Source organism: Tamandua tetradactyla, chromosome 5, assembly GCF_023851605.1.
Source record: "Tamandua tetradactyla isolate mTamTet1 chromosome 5, mTamTet1.pri, whole genome shotgun sequence".
In the NCBI taxonomy this organism is placed as follows: Eukaryota; Metazoa; Chordata; class Mammalia; order Pilosa; family Myrmecophagidae; genus Tamandua; species Tamandua tetradactyla.
Genome location: NC_135331.1, coordinates 131748758 through 131773768, shown reverse-complemented (window position 1 = coordinate 131773768; position 25011 = coordinate 131748758). Strand labels below are relative to the sequence as shown.

Below are 25011 nucleotides of genomic sequence, written 5' to 3'. Positions count from 1 at the left end.
GCCAGCCATATGCCTTCCCATGTGACAGATACCAGCCTTTCTGAGTCAAGGTAACTTTCCCTGATGCCTTAGTTTGGAGTTTGGAGATTTTTATGGCCTTAGAACTGTGAACTTGTAACTTAATAAATTCCCTTTATGAAAGCCAACACATTTCTGTTTTATTGCATTCCAGAAGCATTAAACAAATACACGTAGCTATACTAATATCAGACAAAATAGATGTTAACAGCTATTACAAGAGACAAAGAAGGATCTTACCTGTTAATAAGATGGGTGATCCACCAAGAAAAAATGACAATCATGAATATTTATCCACCTAACAACGGTGCCCCAACTTCAGTGAAGCAAACAGTGGCAAACCTAAGAGCGAAATAGTTGTCTCTAAAATAATTACACCTCTGTCAATAATAGAACATCTGGAGAGGGGATCACTAAGGAAACAGAACTTGAATATAATAAATGAACTAGATGTAAAAGACATATACAGAACATTGCACCTCAAAACAGCAGAATATACATTCTTTTCAAGTGCACATGGGTCATTCTTCAGGATAGACCACATGTTGGGTTACAAAAAAATCTCAATGAATTTAGATAGATTGAAAGTCATACAAAATATCTTCTCTGACATAACGGAATGAAACTGGAAATGAATAGCAGGTGGAGAACTGGAAAATCCACAAGTATATAGAAGTTGTATAATACTCTCTTAAACAATCAGTGGATCAAAGAAATTACCAGAGAAATCAGTAAATATCTTAGGATGAATGAAAAGGGGAACACAGTATATCAAAACTTATGGATTCTGTTGAAGTGTACTTTGAAAATCATTGCTCTTTCTTTCTATTATTTGTATATATGTTATATTTAACAATAAAAACTTTCTTTTAATCGATGCAAATATACTAAGAAATGATGATCATACATCTATGTGATGATATTAAGAATTACTGATTGCATATGTAGAATGGAATGATTTCTAAATGTTGTGTTAGTTAATTTTTTTAATTAATAAAAAAATAAAAAATAAAAATAAAGGGAGAATATCCGCTTCACAGTAAAAAAAAAACAAAACTTTCTTTTAAAAAGAAAAAAAAACTTATGGATTCAGTGAAGTCAGTGTTGAGAAGGAAATTTTTAGCCCTAAATGCTTACATTACAAAAAAGAAAGAACTAAACTCAAAGACTTGACTGGAAAAACTAGAAAAGAACAACAAACTCATCCCAAAGTAAGCAGAAGGAAAGAAATAACAAAGATTAGAGCAGAAATAAATGAAATTAACAATAAAAAATAAAACAATAGAGAGAAATAACAAAACCAATAGTTGGTTCTTAGAAAAGGTGACTAAGATTGACAAACCCTTAGCTAGACTGACAAAGAAAAAAGACAGAAATTGCAAATTTAAAAAATCAGAAATGAGAGGGGATACATTACTACTGACCCCACAAAATTAAAAAGGATCACAAGAGGATACTATGAACAAATACACGCCAATGGATTAGACAACCTAGACAAAATGAAAAATTACTAGAAACCCAGGAACAACCTACACGAACTCTAGAAGAAATAGAAGACCTCAAACAGACCAATTACAAGTAAAAAGATTGAAATGGTCATCAAAAGCCTCCCAACAAGGAAAAACTGTGCCAGATGGCTTTATAGGTGAACTCCACCAAACATTCTAAGAAGAGTGGATACCAATTTGCTTTTAAAGTCTTCCAAAAAAATTGAAGAGGAGGTAATACTACCAAACTCATTCCATGAGGCCAATATCACTCTACTACTAAAGTCAGATAAAGACACTACAAGAAAAGAAAATTACAGACCAATTTTTCTAATGAATATGGGTTCAAAAATCCTCAACAACACACTTGCAAATCGAATCCAGCATCATATTAAAAGAAGTATATACCTTTATCAAGTGGGTTTTATCTCAGGTATGCAAAGATAAGTCAACATAAGAAAATCAATTAATGTAATATGTCATATAAATAAAACAAAGGGGGAAAAACCCACAAGATCATGTTAATTGGAGCATAAAAGGCTTTTATAAAATTCAGCATACTTTCATGATAAAAACACCTGGAAAGATAGAAATTAAAGAAAACTTCTTCAACATGATAAACAGCATATATGAAAAAACATAGCAAATATCATATTCAATGATGAAAGACTCAAAGCTTTCCCTCTAAGATCAGGAAGAAGACAAGGATGCCCATTGTCACCACTGTTATTCAACACTGTACTAATAGAACAATTAGAAAAGAAAAAGAAATAAAACTTATACAAATTGAAAAGGAAGAAACAAAGCTTTCACTATTTGCAGATGACATGATCCTATATATAGAAAGTCCCACAAACTGACAACAAAAGTACTAGAACTAATAAGCAACTTCAGTAAAGTGGCAGGATACAAGATCAATAGACAAAAATTAGTGGTATTTCTATACACTAGTAATGAACAAACTGAAGAGGAAATCAAGAAAAAAATTCTATATATAGTAGCGATTAAATGAATCAAATATCCAGGAATAAATTTAATGAAGGATGTAAACAACTTGTACATAAAAACTACAAAGCAATTTATTTAGGATAAATGGAAGGACATTACCTGTTCATTGATTGGAAGGCTAAATATTGTTATGATGTCAATTCTACCCAAAATGATTTATAGATTCAATGCAATCCCAATAAAAATTCCAATAGCCTATTTTTCAGAAATGGAGAAGTCAATTATCGAATTTATTTGGAATGGTACAAGCCCCAAATAGCCAAAAATATCTTGAAAAAAGAAGAACAAAGTTGGATGACTCACACTTCCTGATTTCAAAGCATATTACAAAGCTGCAGTGGTCAAAACAGCATAGCACTTGTTTCTTAAGATGATTATATAATGATATAGCTTTCACAATGTGACTCTGTGATTGTGAAAACCTTGTGTCTGATGCTCCTTTTATCAACCTTGTCAACAGACGAGTAGAACATATGGGATAAAAACAAATAATAAGGGGAACAAATGTTAAAATAAATTTAGTTTGAAATGCTAGTGATCAATGAAAGAGAGGGGTAAGGGGTATGGTATGTATAAATTTTTTTTCTGTTTTCATTTTATTTCTTTCTCTGAATAGATGTAAATGTTCCAAGAAATTGTCATGATGATGAATATGCAACTATGTGATGATATTGTGAATTACTGATTATATATGTAGAACGGAATGATCAAAACAGGAATGTTTGCATTTATTTGGTGTTTTTGGTATTTAAAAAAATAAAATTAAAAAATTAAAAAAAAAAAAAACAGCATGGCACTGGTACAAGGATAGATATATTGACCAATGGAATCGAATTGAGACTTCAGAAATAGACCCTCAGATCTATGGCCAGTTGTTTTTTGACAAAGCTGCCGAGTCTACTCAATTGAGAAAGAATTGTCTCTTAAGCAAATGGTGCTGTGAGAACCGGATATCCACATGCAAAATAATGAAAGAGAACTTCTTTCAACCATATATAAAAGTGAACTCAAACTCAAGCAAACATGTAAAAGTAAGAATCAGAACTATAAAAATCCTAGAAGAAAATATAGGGAAGAATCTTCAGGATTTTGTGTTAGGCAATGGTTTCTTAGACGTTACACCCAAAGCACAAGCAATGAAACAAAAAGTAGATAAATGGGACCTCTTGAAAATTAAAAACTGTTGTGTGTCAAAGGACTTTGTCCCAAAAGTGAAAAGACAACCTACTCAATGGAAGAAATATTTGGAAACTGCATATTCGATAAGGGTCTGATATCCAGAATATATAAAGAAATCCTACAACTCAACAATAAAAAGACAAACAACTCAATTAAAAAATGGGCAATAAACTTAAATAGACATTTCTCCAAAAAGGAAGTACAAATAAAAGCACTTGAAAAGATGCTCAACATCACTAGTCATTAGGGAAATGCAAATCAAAACTACAAAGGGATTTTTCACACCTCTAGAATGGCCACTATTAAAAAAAAAAGTAAACTACAAGTGTTGGAGAGAATGTGGAGAAATAGGGACATTTATTCATTGTTGATGGGAATGTAAAATGGTGCAGCTCCTGTGGAAGATAGTTTGTCAGTTCCTCAGAAAGTTAAATATAGAATTACCTTATGACACAGCAATCCTGCTACCAGATAAATACCCAGAAGAACTGAAGCAGGAATTTGAACAGACATCTGCACACCAATATTCATGGTGGCATTATTCACAATTGCCAAAAGATGGAAGCAACCCAAGTATCCATAAACAATGAATGAATAAACAAAATGTGGTATATACACATGATGAAATATTATACAACAGTAAGAAGAAATGAAGTCATGATGCCTGTGACAACATGGATGAATCTTGTGGATATTATTCTGAGTTAAATAAGCCAGGCACAAAAGGACAAATATTATATATTTGATATGAACTAATTATAATAAGCAAACTCATAGAGTAGACTCTAGAATGTAGGTTACCAGGGGATAGATTGCAGTAGAAAATGGGGAGCTGATGCTTAATTTAATAGAATTTCTATTTGGGTTGATTTTAAGTTTTGAAGATAGATGTAGGTGATGGTAGCATATTATTGTGAGTGGAATTAACTGTGCTGAATTATATATGTCAATGTGGTTGAAAGGGAGAGTTTGGGGTCACATATGTTACTAGAATGAAAGAAGATAAAACACAGGACTGTGTAACACAATGAACCCTGTTGTAGATGATGGACTGGGGTTAATAGTACAAATATAAGAATGTTCTTTCATGACTTATAATAAATATATGACACTAATACAATGTGTTAATAGTAGGATGGTATATGGGAAAAATACACCTAATGCAAACTATGGACTATAGTTAGTAATATTTTCATATTCTTTCATCAATATAACAAAGACTACACTAATGCACAGTGTCAACATTCTATATGATAACATTATATTTTTTACATGATTTTCTGTAAACCTACAACTTCTCTAATAAAAAAAGTAAAAGGAAATATTATGCTAAGTGGAAATTCCTCTTGATTCATCTCTCTCTCAAAAATTTAAGGGAGCCCAATTAACTAGCCCATGGAAACTCTTTTTACAATCCCCTGTCTGCTTCTATCTCCAGCATTTTGAAACTCCCAGGAATCTCTCATTCCTTACTCTAAAAGAATGCTCTCCATTTCCACACCTTCTCAGATCCTCGATTGTCATTCTGCCCCCGCTTCTGAAAACTCGTATCAGGTACTTCCAGAAACATGTAGCCCTGTGAAGACTGTAGTTTTTTTTTTTTCCGTTTTTTAGGTCTTTCTTCTTCCCTTGTAAGGGGGGAAGGAAGAAGCTTAAGTAGACAGTATCTGAAAGTTTGTGGAAGCAGTTAGGGGAAGGGTAAGGAAAGGAAGAATCTGTGCAACCCTCATGCAAATAATTTTAATTTTGTCACATATACGAGACAATAAGAGAGGCCGTGTTATTTATGGGGATTCAGAAACCATCTTTCTTAACATGTAAGAAGATTCAGAGAAGTGTATTTGCTTTAGTTTGCTTGACTGTTCAAAGCAGATACCATAAAATGGATTGGCTTTAAACAATGGGAAATTATTAGCTTACAGTTTGAGGGTCTGAGATCAAGGCACCATCAAAGTGATATTTTCTTCCAGAAGAGCAGCTGCTGGTAATCCTTGGGTCCTCTCTGCATAGCAAGGCACATGGTGGCATCTGCTCGTCATTTCCTTTTTTTTGTCTTTCAGCTTCTTGCTTCCTTGACTTTCTCTCTCTCCATATATGTATATTCATCCCTTTTATAAAGGACTCCACGCGAGAGGACTATGATCCACCTTGGGCCATGCTTTAACTGAAGTAACCTCATCAAAAAGTCCTACTTATGACAGGTTTACACCCACAGAATGGATTAGCTTTAAGAACATGATTTTCTGGTGTGCATACAGTTCCAAACCATCACACTGTCTGCCTAAAAATCCTGCAGTTTTCCTCATTTACCATTGAGGATCTTTCTTCAGCAGTAGTCTTCAGACTAGAATCATCTGATTTGATTGTTGATGGCCCTGGAACGCTTCAGTAGCCTAAGAGAAAGCATTGCAAAAATTACATTTCTCCAATTCACATACCATAGAAATTATTGTATCCTTTGAATGCAAAACTGGGGAATAGCATCAATCCTTATTTTTAGCTAATATTGTTTTTTAAAATGTTTCCCAATAATTTGTTTATAAAATCTTTTTCATTATTATAAAATTACTCATTAAAGAAAATTTGAAGGTAAGAAATGTAGGAAAAAACGACCCTATAGCTCCAACACTCAAAGGCAAACATTGAACAATTCTTTCCTTCCCTCCCTACCGTGCTGCCTCCCTCTTTCCCTTCTTCCCTTTCTCCTTATCTTCCCTCCTTTGTTTCTTAACTGGAACCTATAGCTGAAATCATATTATAAATACAGGTTTGTTATATTTAGTGTAACATTAGAACCTAAGCATTTCCCACTTATCTTGTGTTTCTCTATTACTTAAAAAAATGTACATTTTATTTAATAACTTTTCTTTAATAGTCATTTACTAAGCATACTATTTCCAATCTTTTTGCTTTCATACTGTCTAGTGCTGACTCCCCAAAATAGCACCAAGATAACCTGCTGATGAAGCAAAGCTGAATTTTATTGCTTACTACAGTAAAGGAGATCACTACCTTGGCAGAATCTTGGTAGCATGTTGGAAGTGTGAAGTCAAAGTTGGGATATTGATAAGGCTTTATTGGGGTCTGATTTAAGATGGGCTTTCAATAAGGTAGCTTGACTAAGACAGGGTAAGAGTCATGATACAATGATTTAGGATCGATTGTAGGCCCAGCAAGGCCATGGTTTTAAGGCTAGGGGTTTGAAGAGAATCTGGAAGAAAGAAACAGTTATTTGATGTTATCTATTGAAAAGTTGGGTGGTCTGATATTCGTTTAAATAAGTTTCAGGATGTTCCAGAAATGAATAATGAAGTTATTTCCAAATTTTATCCTCCAAGAGTGCCTTGGAGAAGTAAAATAACATTGATGAAGACAGTGGAATAATAAAACCATCTTAGGGAACATAATGGAATGGTAAAGCAATGTGAAGATGGATGTTTTTGTTTCTCAATATATAATAAGGCAATGAACATCTTTGTATATATATATATCTCCCTCTAGTTTTAGTATTTTTTCTATGATCATATTCCTAGAAGTGAAATTACTGAGTTCAAAGGGTTTGAATATTTTTAAAGTTGTTGAAACATATTGCCAAATTACTTACTAAATATTGTAATGCACCAATTTACTTCTCTACCAGAATTTTGAATCTTTTTATTAATCTGTCCTTTGGTAGTATGGAAAAAAATATTATCTAAATTATCTACCACTCTGTGACAAACTACCCAGAAACATAGTGACATAAAACAACATTTAATATATATCATAATTCTATGAGTTAACTGGGAGGCTCTGTTACAAATGGTATAGCTGAGCTCACTCATGTAGCTTCATTCATCCAGGAGCTCAGCTGGGGATAGAATTCCCAAGATTACCTCTATCTTTCAGGGTCTCTCTCCACACAGCCTCATCAGTGGTCCAGCTCGGTATTCTTTCCAGGATAGCTGATGATTTCTAAAAGGGAGTGTTCTAGAAGACCAGTCTTGATCAAATCTGTATCGAGTCTCTGCTTGCATCATTCTTGCTAATATCTCATAAACCAAAGCAAGTCACATGGCCACGGTGAATGTTGGGGGACTACACAAGGGCGTGAATATAGGAAAGCATGTTCACTAGGGGTTTCCAGTGTAAGAGTCTACCACAAATATTATTTTGGTTTTTGATGTAGAAGTGGCTTTGTTTAAATTAGCAGTTCTTTGATTTTTTAAATCTACCTTTTAATTAGTTACTTTTATTTCTTCCTTTGAGAATTACTAGTTGATATCATTGTTCATTTGTGGTTTCTTATTGAATTGTGTGACCTTTCTATAAAGTAAAGAAATAGCTCTTTTCTTTGCATGTCATCTTTGCTGCTAAAAGTATCTTCTCAGTTTATTAATTAGTTTTATATTTTGTTTAATTTTTCTAGGTGCATACATGTAACATTTTTATATTGTTGATATTATGTTGCTTATATGCTTAATAAGTTTCATCAGATGTTTGAAAAATATTTGCTTTCCTATTCTTCTTTAGTTTTTTTGCTTTATTTTATTTTAAACAGTTTTATTCACACACCATACAATCCATCCTAAGTGTACAATCAATGGCTCTTTGTATAATCACATAGTTATGTATTTGCCCCTGTTTCCTTTGGTTTTGAGTTTTAAGATTCTAATATTCAATTCAAGCTATTTGGATTTTATTTGGAAATAAAGGGTGAGGTGAATACGTAAATTGTCCTTTTTCTCAAAACTCATTAATTGTCATAATCTGTTGAATATTTTCACCTTTTTCCCTCTTTTATATTAAGTCCTATAACAAAGCCTGTTTGTGTGCTCTCTGTTTTATTCATTAGTAGTCTTTTATTCCATGCTACTACAACAGCTAAAAAAAATGTTATATATAACATGTTTTAATTACTGGTAGGGATATTTCTCCCTCTCTGTTTTCTATTTTCACCTAATCAAGCTATTTGATTCTCAGTATTGTGTTTTTCACGTTCTAAAATAAAAATTCCATTGGAAACAATTAGAATTATTAAATCCATGGGGAAAAATGAGAACATGAGGCATCACATTGCAAGAGATTTTTTTAAGAAATGGTAGTTTTTTTGAGTGCTTTAAAAAAAATCACTATGTTTCTAAAATGTTTTCCTCTTTCATTCTCCAAATGGCACCAGCTGTGTGATTTTACTGTCAGTCAGAACATTGTTTTCTACTGGAGGTTTTTTCCTGTACTCAGTCTGCAGCCTTCTTTTCCTATTTGCCATGGCATGACATATGTACTGAAATATATTTTCTTACATGTTACATATATACTGAAGTATTAAATATACTTTATATATAACAAGTATATTTTATTTGATTGATTTTTATGTTCTCTGGACAATTTTAGTATAAAATAAATTTTTTATCATTTTGCTTTCTTTTAAAATTAAATTTCTAGTTAAGGTATTATTTTTCTTTTAGTCTTTAATTTTAGTTCATGATTTTAAGCGAAAACAAAAAGAAAATTATCTTTTACCCTTTCCTATGTAGCTGAAATCTCCATAGCACTGTCAAAAGTACCAGTGGGTTCATTGCCCACTGAAGAAGAAATAGTCTGAAGATAGCTCTATTGAAGAAAATCTTTAATACCATGCGTTCATACTGATACCTCAAATTCCAACCCAAAACTCCAAGGTTCTTTTTTGGTCTTACCCCTTTTCATATGGTAAATACCTTCTCTAATAGTGAGAAATCTAACATTGTTATTTGAAAAATATTTACTCATTTTCTCCAGTTACTTATTTCCTTATTGTAAAAATCTCCTAATTTCACTGGCACCATCACTTACCATCTCTGTTCACCTTCCCCATTATGATCCCCACTACCACCCCTGCATTTTGGGTATCAGTGAGCACACCATTGATTCCTTTCACTTTATTGTAACCTTGTACCAAAAGGGAAAGAGAGAAAAAAAGAGAAGGAATGGTAAAGGAAGGAAATAGAAGTGGGAAGGAAAAGAAATAGGAAGAGAGGGGAGAGAATAAGAAAGAATGAGTTAGGGTATTTTGTTTTTTTAAGAAAACAATGGGATGATGAATTAGATTTATGAATAAATAGGACTTCTGATGACTCCAGAATTCTGGCAATAAGTCAAATTCCAGCATTAGTAACCTAATCTATGTAAAATTTTGGGACTTATACAGTTTTATTCTATTGTTTGAGAGCAGCATTTGGGAAAGGAATACACTAGCTCTTCTTGGCTAATAGCTTCTGTTTTAATTCTAATTGACTGAGGCTTGACTCTTAAGGTAGAGAAGAACAATGGGCTGGGATAGGATGGCAGGAAGATTTCTCTAATTCTGCATTTTCATTAACTGGCCTACACTCAGGAATTTGTACTACCTGAAACATTTCCTTTCCTTTATTCATTCCTATCTTCATTTGTAAGAGGTTAGAAAAATATAAGCTTTTTTTTTTGTATACTATGTGGTGGGGTCACATTTCATTATTTTTCCATGTGAGTATCCCGTTATTGCAGCACCATTTGTTGAATTTTTGTTTGTTTTGCTTGTTTCTTTGTTTTTTGGAAAGTGCATGGACCAGGAATCAAAACCAGGACTCCCACATAGCAGGTGAGAATTCACCACTGAACTATAATTGTATCCGCCTAAGCTTTTTTTTTTTTTCAGTGAATTACCTATTGTGAATGAGTCAAAAAATAAAGTTTGACCTGAATCTTAATATTATAATGAGTAATTTCTCTTCTTGATTAATTAATTTCATATTGTCTAAAGCAAGTAGTTTTTGCTTGTTTTGTTACAGTGTTTTGAAAAATTATCGATTTTAAAAGTAGTATTTGCTTCTATATAATAATATTACATTTTAGAGACTTCCATAAACAATATAAACAGGTTATAAAGATAATTTATGGTTAGCATATTTAAAAAGGTGTATAATTTAATTTTTGGAATATATGATATACAATCTAATTATTATAGACAAAACAGAAAAATCAAAGTCTACCTAATTCACTGCTGGAGCTTGGTTAATTTAAAATTATATTCAGTAATTAAATGCAATTAATTAAAAAATCTAAGTCATAGATGTATGTGGCAATTAAAAAAATAGACAAATAGTTCTATATAGTGAGTGAAAAATAGCAGTCTACTGCTCCACCACTTCCATCAAAGAGTTTGCTCTCTAGAGCAAGTACTTTTATATCTTCAAGTTTTTCCAATATTTTTCTGCTTTATCTAAATTTAATAATGATTCTTTTTCTTGATTTTGAAGTTTTTTTTCTATGTATTGCAATATAGATGATGAGAATTAGCTTACCCACATACACTATCACACTCACATACATTTTCTCTCTTTTCATTCTTCCACCATTTTTGTTATTTAATACTTTTTGTTAGCTCAATTTTTAGTGTTTAAATTAATATAACCTTATAGGTGTATTACACCTTGGCTATACTTCTTTTCTTTTTATAATTTATTTGTTTAAATTTGAGCTGGAAATTGTTTTTTGGTTGCCTAGTTTTTTTGGTTTGTATTTAGAGTAATGCTTTCTTTACTTCTGTAAGGAGTCAGCCCCTGGCAGATAGGTTTTGCTAACACTATTAATTTTTTTGAATTCTGAATCCTTTATAATATGTCTCTCTAGATCAATGAAACAAAGAAATGTATAAAAGAAATAAAGAGTCATAATAATATTCTATCTGGTGAAGTAAATAAATTTAAGCTAAAGTTCATTTGGGGGGGATTATGTTCTAAAAGCAGAAGTAAAAGAAATACATAATTATTACTGATCTGTATATGCTCTGTTAAAGGTTAACTTCAAAATACTTGAAGGAAGAAAATGCTAGGTGACATTCTTGAGCACATAGGAGCTATCCTGCAGAATGAGTTCAGAATATAAACAACCAGGACTTGGTAAGAGTTTTAGTACTCATTGTGACCATAGTTTGATTTTATGAATAAAATTTTATTTTAGAGAAGTTGGAGGTTTACAGAAAAATCATGCAGAAAATACAGAGTTCCCATATACTCCCCTATTATGAATAATTTGCATTAGTATGGTATCTTTGTTACAATTGATGAAAGAATATTATTATAATTGTACTGTTCAGTATGGGCCATAGTTTACATTAGGTTTACAGTTTGTGTTGTACAGTCCTATACTGTTTTTTTCCCTAAATTTCTTCTAGTAATAACTTAAAAATTTCCCTTTTAACAACATACAAATATTCAATTCAATGATGTTAATTATATGCACACTGTTGTGCTACCATCACCACAATCCATTACCAAATCTTTGTATCACCTAAACAGAAATTCTGCACCAATTAAACCTTAATTCTACATTCCATACCCTCAACCCAGCCCTGGTAGCCTGTATTCTAGTTTTTGACTCTCCGTGAATTTGCTTAATCTGATTATTTCCTATCAGTGAGATCATATAATATTTGTGTTTTCATGTCTGGCTTATTTCACTAACTATGTCTTCAAAATTCTTCCATGTTGTCACATGAATCAGAACTTTATTCCCTTTTATGACTGAATAATATTCCATTGTATATATATATATATATATGTATATATAACACATTTTGTTTATCCATTCATTTGTTGTTGGACACATGAATTGGTTTCATCTCTTGGCAATTGTGAATAATGCCACTATGAACATCAGTGTACAAATATTTGAGTACCTGTTTTCAATTCTCCTAGGTATTGCTGGATTTTATGGTAATTTTATACTTAATTTTCTGGGGGACCACCAAACTGCTTTCCAGATACACCATTTTACATTCTCACCAATAATGAAGGAATGAAAGTAATGTTCCAATTTCTCCATATCCTCTCTAACACTAATTTTCCACTTTTTTTTAAATTAAAAAACTGGTAGCCATTTATATTAGTCAAGGTTCTCCAAGGAAACAGAGCCAACAGGATATATATGTAATGTAAATATTATATTTATCTTAGAAATTGTCTCATACTTCTGTGGGAATTGGCAAGTCCAAATTCTGTAGGTCATGCCACAAAATTCCTTGAAGAAGTTGACTGGCTGAAGTAGACATGGAAATTCTTCCTTCTGACTGTGGAACTCATCAGTTCTCCTTTTAAGGCCTTAAACTGACTGTATGATACTTTTCTCAGTGCTGAAGGTAATCTTTGTTGATTGTAGATGTAATCACCCATAGATGCAATCAACTTACTGATGATTGAAATCCATGAAATATCCTTACAGACACAATCAGGCCAGGGCTTGCTTGGCCAAACAAATGGACACCGTAACTAGCCAAATTAATGCATGAACTTAACCATCACACTATTCTAGTGTGTATGAAATCGTATATCATTATGGTTTTGATTTGCATTTCTTTAATGGCTAAATGATGTTGAGTATTTCTTCATGTGCTTATTGAGCATTTATACACCTTGGAGAAATGTCTGTTCATCTTTTCACCCATTTTTAAATTGGGTTGTCATTTTGTAATTGAGCTATAGGGTTTCTTTATGTATTCTAGATATTAAACTCTTATTGGATATGTGTCCAAATGTTCCCCCATTCTGTAGGTTGTCTTTTTACTTTCACAATAAAGTCCTATGATGCACAAAAGTTTATAATTTTGATGAAGTCCTATTTATCATTTTTCCTTTGTTATTCATACTTGTGGGTAAGGTCTATGAAACCATTGCCTAACACAAGGTCCTGAAGATGCTTCCCTCTGTTTTCTTCCAGGACTTTTGTAATTTTGATTCGTATATTAAGGTCTTTGATTGATTTTGACTTAATTTTTGTATATGTTGTATGGTAGGGGTACCCCTTCATTCTTTTGCATATTGTCGTGGTCAGGTTCATGTGTCAACTTGGCCAAGTGGTCGTACCTGTTTGTCTGGTTGGGCAAGTGCTGGCCTGTCTGTTGCAATGAGGACATTTCATAGAATTAAATAATGATATATCAGCTGTATTCACAGATGATTTAATTTGTAATCAGCCAAGGGGAATGTCTTCTGCAATGAGTGATGCTTAATCTAATCACTGGAAGCCTTTTAAGGAGAATTCAAAGGAGACAGGCGCTCTTCCTGCTTCGGCTGGTGAACCTTTCCTGTGGAGTTCATCCAGACCTTCCATCAGAATTGTCAGCTTCACAGCCTGCCCTGTGGATTTTGGACTCTGCGTTCCCATGGTCATGTGAGACACTTTTATAAATTTTATATTTGCGAGTGTTCCCTCTTGATTCTGTTTCTGTAGAGACCCTAACTAATACAACTTGGTACCAGTAGTGGGGTGCTGTTGCAGTTTGCAAATGCCAGATATGTCGGAAAAGTTGGATGGCTAACGGGAAGATTTTGGAGGAACTGTGAAGAGGATGATGGAGAAGTCCTGGAGTGCTTGAAGAAACTGTTGCTGTAAAAGGAACCACTGCCAATCTGGACAAAGGGGAACACAAAAGGGACAAATTGGAGTTTGCAGAGTGAGAGCCATGGAATCTCAGGTCTGAAGCCAAGAAACCTCAGCCAGGAGAGTGGATCCACCCATATACATGGAGAAGTTGAGTTTGCCCTGAGGACAGAGGATGAGTCTCCCATCTTATTGCAGTGGAAGAGTTGTGCCGCCTCAGGCCTTTGAGAAGATACATATGCTCCTTGGGGATTGGGGAGAGGCTGGCTGCCACCATATTAAGGGGTTGAGCGTGTGCCCCGGAAATGGCAGAGAGCCCAGGTGTGGCGCCAATGCCTGGAGAGAGTGGAACTGAATAAAGGTGGTCTCCTCAATGTTCCCTGAATTTGATTCAGAAAGAGGCGGGCCACTGCATAGGCCCTCGAAAAGGTTGAGACTGCCACTTTCTAAAGCTGAAAGATAAATGACTTTCAGACTTTGAAATCCAATGGTCTTTGCCCTGCAGTTTTTCAGAACTGTGTGGGTCTTGTGACCCTTTTGTTCCTTCCAGTTTCTCCCTATGGAAATGAAAACTTGTATCCCGTTAATGTCTTCCTTTGCATATTGGCTCCAGATAACTTGTTTTGAGATTCATAGATCCACAGCCAGAAGAGAATTTTTTGTACCTAAATATTGTTTAAGGTGATGCATGTAGTTGCCAGGTTGACAAGGGTGGACATGTGGTAGTTAGAGTCAGTTGTCAACTTGGCCAGGGGAAGGTGCCTAGATCTATTGCTGTGGACATTAGCCAATGGTGTGTGAACCTCATCTGTTGCTGATTACATCTGTAGTCTGCTAGGAGGTGTATCTGCTGCAATGGCTGATGTTTGGTTTAATTGGCTGGTGCTTAAATGAGAGAGCTTAATGTAGCACAGCCCAAGCAGCTCAGCATACCTCATCTCAGCCCTTGCAGCTCAGCCCAGGCCTTTGGAGGTGCAGAAAGTAATCACCCCGGGGAAAGTTATTGGAACCCAGAGGCCTGGAGAGAAGGCCAGCAGAGATCACCCTGTGCCTTCCCACATAAGAAAGAACCTCAGATGAAAGTTAGCTGCCTTTCCTCTGAAGAACTAATGAAATAAATCCCCTTTCATTAAAAGTCACTCCATCTCTGGTGTGTTGCATTCCAGCATCTAGCAAACTAGAACACATATGGATATCTAGTTTTCTCACCAGCGTTTGTTGAAGACTACTCATTCCCTCCTAGTGGATGTTGTACCTTTGTCAAAAATCCATTGTTGATAGTTACGAAGGTTTATTTCTGAATCTTATTTGATTTTGTCGGTCTCTATGTCTGTTCTTGTGCCAGTACCATGCTGTTTTGATCACTGTAACTTTGTAATAGGTATTAAAGCTGTAAGTATGAGTCCTCCAACTCTGTTCTTCTTTCTAAAGATGATTTTGGTCATTCAGTGCCCCTTAACCTTCCATATGAATTTGATAATTGACTTTTCCATTTCTGCAAAGAAGGTTGTTGAAATTTTGGTTGGGATTACATTGAATCTATAAATTGCTGTGGGTAGAATTGACATCTTAAAATATTTAGCCTTCCAACCCATGAACACGCATATCCTTCCATTTATTTAGGTCTTTTTCAATTTCTTTTAGCAATGTTTTGTAGTTTTCTGTGTTTAATTCCTTTACATCCTTGGTTAATTTTCTTCCTAGATTTTTGATGATTTCAGTGGCTATTGTAAATGGATTTTTTTCTTAATATCCTCTTCAAATTGTTCATTACTGTTGTTTAGAAACAACACTGATGTTTGCTTGTTGATCTTGTATCCTGCCACTTTGCTGAATTCATTTATTATCTCTAGTGGCTTTGTTGTGGACTTTTCAGGATTTTCTACATATCAGGATCATGTCATCTGCAAAAAAGGAAAGTTTTACTCCTCTGTTTCCAACTTGGATGCCTTTTACTTCTTTTTGGATGTCTTTTATTTCTTTTTCTTGCCGAATTGCTCTGGCTAGAACTTGCAGTAAAGTGTTGAATAACAGCAGTGACAGTAGGCATCCTCATTTTGTTCCTAATCTTAAAAGGAAAGTTTTAATCTTGCATCATTGAATATGATATTAAATGTCGGTTTTTTCATATATGCCCTTTATGATGTTGAGGAAGTTTCCTTCTATTCCTAGTTTTCTGAGGTTTTTATCAAGTAAGGATGATGGATTTTTAAAAAAATTTTTATTAATAATATCAATCAACATACAATGTGAACATTCTTAGTGTATGAACATTTCATACTTGGTATGCAATCAGTGGCTCATAATATCATCACATAGTATATTCATCATCATGGTCATTTCTCAGAACATTTACATCACTCCAGAAAAAGAAATGCAAAGAAAAAAGAAAAAATTCATACGTCCATACCTCTTACCCCTCCCTCTCATTGACCACTACCAAATTTATTTCATTTCCTTCTACCCAATTTATTTTAACATTTGTTCCCCCTATTATTTATTTATTTTAATACATATTTTTTTAACATCAATCACTTTTTTTTTTTTTTTAGAAATCATACCATTCTACATATGCAATCAGTAATTCTTAACATCATCACATAGATGCATGATCATCGTTCTTAGTACATTTGCATCGGTTTAGAAGAACTAGCAACACAACCGAAAAAGATATAGAATGTTAATATAGAGAAAAAAATAAAAGCAATAATAGTAAAAACAAAACAAAACAAAACAAAAACCTATAGCTCGGATGCAGCTTCATTCAGTGTTTTAACATGATTATTTTACAATTAGGTATTATTGTGCTGTCCATTTTTGAGTTTTTGTATCTAGTCCTGTTGCACAGTCTGTATCCCTTCAGCTCCAATTACCCATTATCTTACCCTGTTTCTAACTCCTGCTGGACTCTGTTACCAATGACATATTCCAAGTTTATTCTCGAATGTCGATTCACATCATTGGGACCATACAGTATTTGTCTTTTAGTTTTTGGCTAGACTCACTCAGCATAATGTTCTCTAGGTCCATCCATGTTATTACATGCTTCATAAGTTTATCCTGTCTTAAAGCTGCATAATATTCCATCGTATGTATATGCCACAGTTTGTTTAGCCACTCGTCTGTTGATGGACATTTTGGCTGTTTCCATCTCTTTGCAATTGTAAATAACGCTGCTATAAACATTGGTGTGCAAATGTCTGTTTGTGTCTTTGCCCTTAAGTCCTTTGAGTAGATTCCCAGCAATGGTATTGCTGGGTCGTATGGCAATTCTATATTCAACTTTTTGAGGAACCGCCAAACTGCCTTCCACAGTGGTTGCACCATTTGACATTCCCACCAACAGTGGATAAGTGTGCCTCTTTCACCGCATCCTCTCCAGCACTTGTCATTTTTTGTTTTGTTGATAATGGCCATTCTGGTGGGTGTGAGATGATATCTCATTGTGGTTTTGATTTGCATTTCTCTAATGGCCAGGGACATTGAGCATCTCTTCATGTGCCTTTTGGCCATTTGTATTTCCTCTTCTGATAGGTGTCTGTTCAAGTCTTTTTCCCATTTTGTAATTGGGTTGGCTGTCTTTTTGTTGTTGAGTTGAACAATCTCTTTATAAATTCTGGATACTAGACCTTTATCTGATATGTCATTTCCAAATATTGTCTCCCATTGTGTAGGCTGTCTTTCTACTTTCTTGATGAAGTTCTTTGATGCACAAAAGTGTTTAATTTTGAGGAGCTCCCATTTATTTATTTCCTTCTTCAGTGCTCTTGCTTTAGGTTTAAGGTCCATAAAACCGCCTCCAATTGTAAGATTCATAAGATATCTCCCTACATTTTCCTCTAACTGTTTTATGGTCTTAGACCTAATGTTTAGATCTTTGATCCATTTTGAGTTAACTTTTGTATAGGGTGTGAGATACGGGTCTTCTTTCATTCTTTTGCATATGGATATCCAGTTCTCTAGGCACCATTTATTGAAGAGACTGTTCTGTCCCAGGTGAGTTGGCTTGACTGCCTTATCAAAGATCAAATGTCCATAGATGAGAGGGTCTATATCTGAGCACTCTATTCGATTCCATTGGTTGATATATCTATCTTTATGCCAATACCATGCTGTTTTGACCACTGTGGCTTCATAATATGCCTTAAAGTCAGGCAGTGCAAGACTTCCAGCTTCGTTTTTTTTCCTCAAGATGTTTTTAGCAATTCGGGGCAACCTGCCCTTCCAGATAAATTTGCTTATTGGTTTTTCTATTTCTGAAAAATAAGTTGTTGGGATTTTGATTGGTATTGCATTGAATCTGTAAATCAATTTAGGTAGGATTGACATCTTAACTATATTTAGTCTTCCAATCCATGAACACGGTATGCCCTTCCATCTATTTAGGTCTTCTGTGATTTCTTTTAACAGTTTTTTGTAGTTTTCTTTATATATGTTTTTTGTCTCTTTAGTTAAATTTATTCCTATGTATTTCATTCTTTTAGTTGCAATTGTAAATGGGATTCGTTTCTTGATTTCCCCCTCCGCTTGTTCATTACTAGTGTATAGAAATGCTACAGATTTTTGAATGTTGATCTTGTAGCCTGCTACTTTGCTGTACTCATTTATTAGCTCTAGTAGTTTTGTTGTGGATTTTTCTGGGTTTTCGATGTATAGTATCATATCGTCTGCAAACAGTGATAGTTTTACTTCTTCCTTTCCAATTTTGATGCCTTGTATTTCTTTTTCTTGTCTAATTGCTCTGGCTAGAACCTCCAACACAATGTTGAATAATAGTGGTGATAGTGGACATCCTTGTCTTGTTCCTGATCTTAGGGGGAAAGTTTTCAATTTTTCCCCATTGAGGATGATATTAGCTGTGGGTTTTTCATATATTCCCCCTATCATTTTAAGGAAATTCCCTTGTATTCCTATCTTTTGAAGTGTTTTCAGCAGGAAAGGATGTTGAATCTTGTCAAATGCCTTCTCTGCATCGATTGAGATGATCATGTGATTTTTCTGCTTTGATTTGTTGATATGGTGTATTACATTAATTGATTTTCTTATTAATACATATTTTTTACTCATCTGTCTATACTGCACATAAACGGAGCACCAGAACAAGGTTTTCACAATCACACAGTCACTTTGTGAAAGCTATATCATTATACAATCATCATAAAGAAATATGGCTGCTGGAACACAGCTCTACAGTTTCAGACACTTCCCTCTAGCCTCTCTATACACCTTAAACTAAAAAGGGGTTATCTATATAATGCATAAGACTAACCTCCAGGATAACCTCAACTCTATTTGAAATCTCTCAGTCACCAATACTTTGTTTTTCTCATTTCTCTTTTCCCCCTTTCAGTCAAGAAGGTTTTCTCAATCCCTTTGATGTTGAGTCCCAGCTCATTCTAGGATTTCTGTCCCATATCACCAGGGAGGTTTACACCCCTGGGATTCATGTCCCACGTAGATGGGAGAGGGCAGTGAGTTTGCTTTCCATGTTGGCTGAAAGATGGGCCACATCTGAGCAACAAAAGAGGTTCTCTGGGGGTGACTCTTCGGCCTGATTTTAAGTAAACTTAACCTGTCTTTTGTGGGGATAAGTTCCATGTGAACAAACCCCAGGATTGAAGGTTTAGCCTATTGATTTTGTTGTCCTCACTGCTTGTGAGAATATCAGGCCTTCTCCAAATGGGGAAGTTGAATTTTCCCTGTTTCTCACCATTCCCCCAAGGGGAATTTGCAAATACCTTTTTATTCAGTGTTCAAGTCACTTTGGGATTTATCAGGGCATCACTCTGGACAAAACTACAAAATCTCATGCCCTACTCAAGGTTCCGTGTACTTATGGTGTTCAATTAAATTGTCCATATAAGTTATATTAGGAAATGCACTAGTCAAAATATAAATTTTGTATCAAATAAGCACTTTTTGCTTTAGTCTCACACATAAGTTAAAGTTTTTTTGTTTGTTTGTTTGTTTTTTACATGGGCAGGCACTGGGAATCAAACCCGGGTCCTCGGGCATGGCAGGCAAGCATTCTTACCTGCTGAGCCACTGTGGCCCACCCTATAAGTTAAAGTTTTAAAACATGAATTACCATCAATTTTCAACACCCTGCAATATTGACATTCCTTTGTTCTTCCTCATGCAAAAGCGTTTTTTAATTTGTACATTTAGTCACTATCATTATACACTCTAGGCATTCCTAGATTATACCATCTCAGTCTTGATCATCTATCTTTCCTTATGATTTCATTTGTGCCCCCAGCCCTCCTCTCTCTATCATTCTCACATTCAGCTTCATTCAATGTATTAACATTATTGTATTACAGTTAGGTAGTATTGTGCTATCCATTTCTGAATTTTTACAATCAGTCCTGTTGCCCAATCTGTATCCCTTCAGCTCCAATTACACAATATCTACCCTATTTCTATCTCCTGATGGTCTCTGTTCTTAACTGAAATTCTTCAAGTTCATTCATTAATGTTAGTTCATATTAGTGAGACCATACAGTATTTGTCCTTTGTTTCTGGCTAATCTCACTCAGCATAATGTCCTCAAGCTCCATCCATATTGTTTGTTACATACTTCATACGTTTATTTGCATAATATTCCATCATATGTATATACCACAGCTTATTAAGCCACTGGTCTGTTGATGGACATTTTGGCTGTTTCCATCTCTTGGCAATTGTAAATAATGCTGCTATAAACATTGGTGTGCAAATGTCCATTTGTGTACTTGCCCTCATGTCCTCTGAGTAGATACCCAGAAATGGTATTCCTAGATCATATGGCAGTTCTATACTTAACTTCCTGAGGAACCACCAAACTGCTTTCCTCAGCGGTTGTACCATTTGACATTCCCATCAACAGTGTATAAGTGTGCCTCTTTCTCCACATCCTCCCCAGCATTTGTCATTTTCTGTTTTATTGATCATGGCCATTCCAGTGGGTGTGAGATGATGCCTCATTGTGGTTTTGATTCACATTTCCCTAATAGCCAGGGGAGTTGAACATCTTTTCATGTGCCTTTTGGCCATTGTGAGACTATCTGAAATTCTCCTAATGGGGAAGTTGAATATTTCCTCCTTTCTCCCCAGTGCCCCAAGGGGACCTTGCAAATACTTCTTTATTCACTGCCCAGATTACTCTGGGATATATGGGACATCATTCTAACCTGTACAAACCAACACCTTATTCAAGACTTCCTGTACTTATGGTGTTCAACTAAACTGACCATACAAGTGAAATTAGGAATGCACTACCCAAAATAGAAATTTTGCACCAGATAAACATGTCTCCCTTTATTCCCACACAGAAGTTGAAGTTTTAAAATACGGACGATATCATCCTTTATCCTGTATTCTGATTTAACTTAGTCCCATCCAGATCAGCTTCATTCATGTCTCTACTTGAAGTCTGATCCCTTTTTCAACTTTCTAAACAGTTCCTGCATAGGGTACTGCTGACTTTCCTAGCTTCAGAGCTCTAATTCTGAGTTTCAGGTTTCAAATAAATATGCAAAGTTTCTGGGACTGCTCAGGTTATACAAACAGCTCAGTATCTCAGAATTCAGAAATAACAGTTACAACTTCTGAATATAAGTGACTGCTATAGGAATATACAATCTAGAACCCTTTACAATATACTGCAACCTGATAACCCATGCTGTTGACTTCAGTTCACCAACTTTTTATATTACAGTTAGTCCATATGAGTGAGGCATGATAATATTTGTCTTTTGTTTTTGACATTTCATTCAACATACACTCTTTAACGTTCATTCACCTAGTTGTGTGCCTCACAACTTCATTCCTTCTTGTGGCTGCTCGGTAGTCCATGCTATGTATAAACCATAGTTCCCCCTTCCATCCCCCAGTCATTGTACCCTTAGGCCACCTCCATCCATTGTGGATCATGAACACTGGCATCATAGACAGCAATGTGCAAATGTCCATTCATGTCCCCACACTCAGTTTCTCCAGGTATATACTGAGCAACATATTGATCATATGACAACCCCATTATTTTATTTTAATCATTAGTTTTTATATATTGCTTACAGGTAATGTTTATGGCTTCATTGTATGTCTAGGAATTTTTTATTTTGTTCTGGGTATTGTGGCTGCTACATTGTTGTGAATCTGTATTTTGTCTTCTTCCTTTGAAGAGGATTGAAATTTTGTTTTTGCAGGTAGTGAAATTTACTTGCCAAATGAACTTGATTCTTTTGAGGCCAAATACTAATACAAGGTGGATAAAATTTTAAATGTGGTTGGGTGGGTCTACATTAACGCTTACTCTATAGCTAGAATATCCCTATTTCTAAAATGTGAACTTTCTGCAGTCTCAGTTAAATGCCTAGGGTGTTCAATGAAATGTGTCCAGTCTGGCATGTTGAAACTCCCAGATTATGCCAACTCTAGAATCTCCATTGAGTTTACAGCTGTCCAGTAGCTGGTCTCTGCCAGCCTCTATATTGTTTCACCTTGGATTAGTATTTGCCCAATATCTTAAAAGTTCCTGATGCAGATTTATGGAGCTTATTCTCTAGATTTCTCCCTCTTTTCCAGTTTCCTGTCACACAAATTCAGCTGCTTCTGCAGACCTGAATACAGGTCTCTGCCTCCTCAACCTAGTGAGACTTCTGTGTTCTGCTCGACCCCTACCTTTCTATGAGGTGATATGGAAAGCATTTTTTTTTTTGCATGGGCTGGCACCTAGAATCGAGCCCAGGTCTCTGGCATGGCAGGTGAGAACTCTGCCTGCTGAGCCACCATGGCCCGTACTGGAAAGCATTTTGAAAGGAAAGTTTAGTCAATCATGGGAGTCACTTAACTCATGTATTCCCTTGTATCAGGGATCATAGTTCTGTGTTCTTGCTGTCCAACATCTGAAAACAACTGCTTGATATATCATGCCCAGATGTATAGTTTTCTTTTGAATGGTGGGAAGGCTAGCTCAGGACTAGTTATTCTGTCATGGGCAGAAGAGAAAGTTGTTTTTAATTTCTCAGAAACTTTTTTAAAGTCTTCAATGTTTTAATCTGCTTTCTGCATATTTTGTATTATCCCAAGTGCTTTTTACTTCTTTTTTCATTACTATCTTTTTGTTAGAGATTTTTCCTCAAATATCTAGTAATTCTTGGTCCTCTGTTTATATTGAACAGTAAGGCAGTGAGAAGTTGGTTTGTATTTCTGGGTGTATATGGGAACTAGTCAACAAGCAAACTCTATTGTAAGGTCATCTGGCAGAGCCTGATGTCAGAATCTTCATTAATTTCTGTTGGGTAAGGTGAAATGCTCAATTCTCTTAGGGAGTAGGAGTCAGAAGTTACACCTTTCAGTAAGTTAATTTTCATTTGATCACCCTGCATTTAATCTTGTGACCCTAAGTTCAGAGTCTCTCTGTTTCAGTTTCTCTGGAGAGCAAATCTTTAGTTGTCTGCTAGGATAGGGGTCAGTAGCTTGGGTGTTAGGGGAGGCATATGAAAGAGTACATTTACAGCTTTTTGATTAGTCCTCTGTTTTAAGATCAATCTGTATCGACTCTGACTTTCAGAAGTTCTTGATGCCTCAATTTTCTGAGCATTACTGGGATTCTGCAGTCTGTTTCTGGATTTCCCTTTTGTCTGCTTAGGTTTTAGTATTCTCTGGTTTGTTAAGTCAATTACAACTCATCCATCTGCTTTCCAACCTCCAAAATCTTGTTGCTATGTTTGTTTTTTTTTTTCACATTCTCTTTCTCCTTGTGGTTTACAATATCTGTTTACTGTCATTTTAGTGAGATTTCAGGAGGGAGAGTCAGTAAATTGTATATTTTCAATCTGCTGTGTTTAATTGGGTACCTGTGTTCAAGATTTTAAGTTTACAAAAGCTACACAATTAAGATTAAATATTTTCATGGTGGACTCAATTCAAGCTCAATTTACCTGCATTATGATAGGTTCTTTTTATGAACTCTGTCACAGAGTAGTGATTTTATTGTGTTTTCATCAATTATAATACAGGTTTTAAAATCTCAATTAATGTTTTAAGAAAAAGGAAAATATTCTTGATGCTAAAAGATACAAAGTCAGTATAATATAAATGGAATGTTCATATTTGTGAATCTTAATTGTCATTATAATAGATAAATATTTTGTAAAAAAGAAAATCCCCTTTAAACTGCCCTAACCAATAATTATATTTTTCTACTGACAAGCACGTTTATATTTAGAGATTTAACTTCCAATACTGTTTAAATAATGAACATAAGTAATATTTTGAAATTAAGAATTTATAAGTGGTCAAATAATCACTATCAGTTTTTTGATGGTTTTAAGTATTCATTCCCTGTAGTTGTCTTAGAACATTTCTCCCCAGGGAAGTGGTTCTTAACATTTTTGGGGGGTAGGGGTCATAGACCCCTTTTGGAAACATAATAAAAGCCATTGTTTTTCCCAGCAATATTTACATGTACATATATGCAAAAAAGTTATATATGCTTTCAGAGAATTCATAGATCCCTTTAATCCTGTACATAAAATAGAAGTTGCTAAGCATTAAATATTTTACATAAAGAAACACATTCATAGAGCAATCACTTTAAGATCTGCAACATTTTAATAGAGGAAATATAGGCTTCTGAATTCTTGGTTTATCTGTTGTTAACTTTATGACTTCTTTCACACAGTGTAGGCTACCAGAAAGATCATGGTTTTGATAATGATAAATATTAATAATTATGATAGAATTAAGATATCTACCCATGTTTCTTTGAGAAGCTTAAAAATATCTTTATGCAGCTAATTTTATCTGAGGTAAACATGTAAAATTTTGTTCAAAGCATTTTTAAATGATATTAATTTCTGTTTAAGCATTAAATTACCTTTGTACATGTGAAAACTTATTCTTGTATAAACAAGAATATAGGATCATTGAGCAATTTGTAAGCAAAATGTTAAGA

At 34.6% G+C, this 25011-nt stretch overlaps 1 protein-coding gene across 6 annotated transcripts in view; it reads left to right on the top strand.

Moving 5' to 3' along the window:
• The window catches only part of FILIP1 (filamin A interacting protein 1), a 396243-nt gene that overhangs the window by 56920 nt on the left and 314312 nt on the right, over positions 1-25011 (top strand). For 3 of the 6 annotated variants that reach the window (XM_077162252.1, XM_077162251.1, XM_077162254.1), the window contains one exon: positions 11488-11590. The exons of 2 other annotated variants lie outside the window; for them this stretch is intronic. The gene's annotated coding sequence lies outside the window, so the exon portion shown is untranslated. Of the gene's footprint in view, positions 1-10190; positions 10291-11487; positions 11591-25011 lie in introns of those variants that run through there. One more of the 6 variants, XM_077162255.1, reaches the window with a different exon arrangement.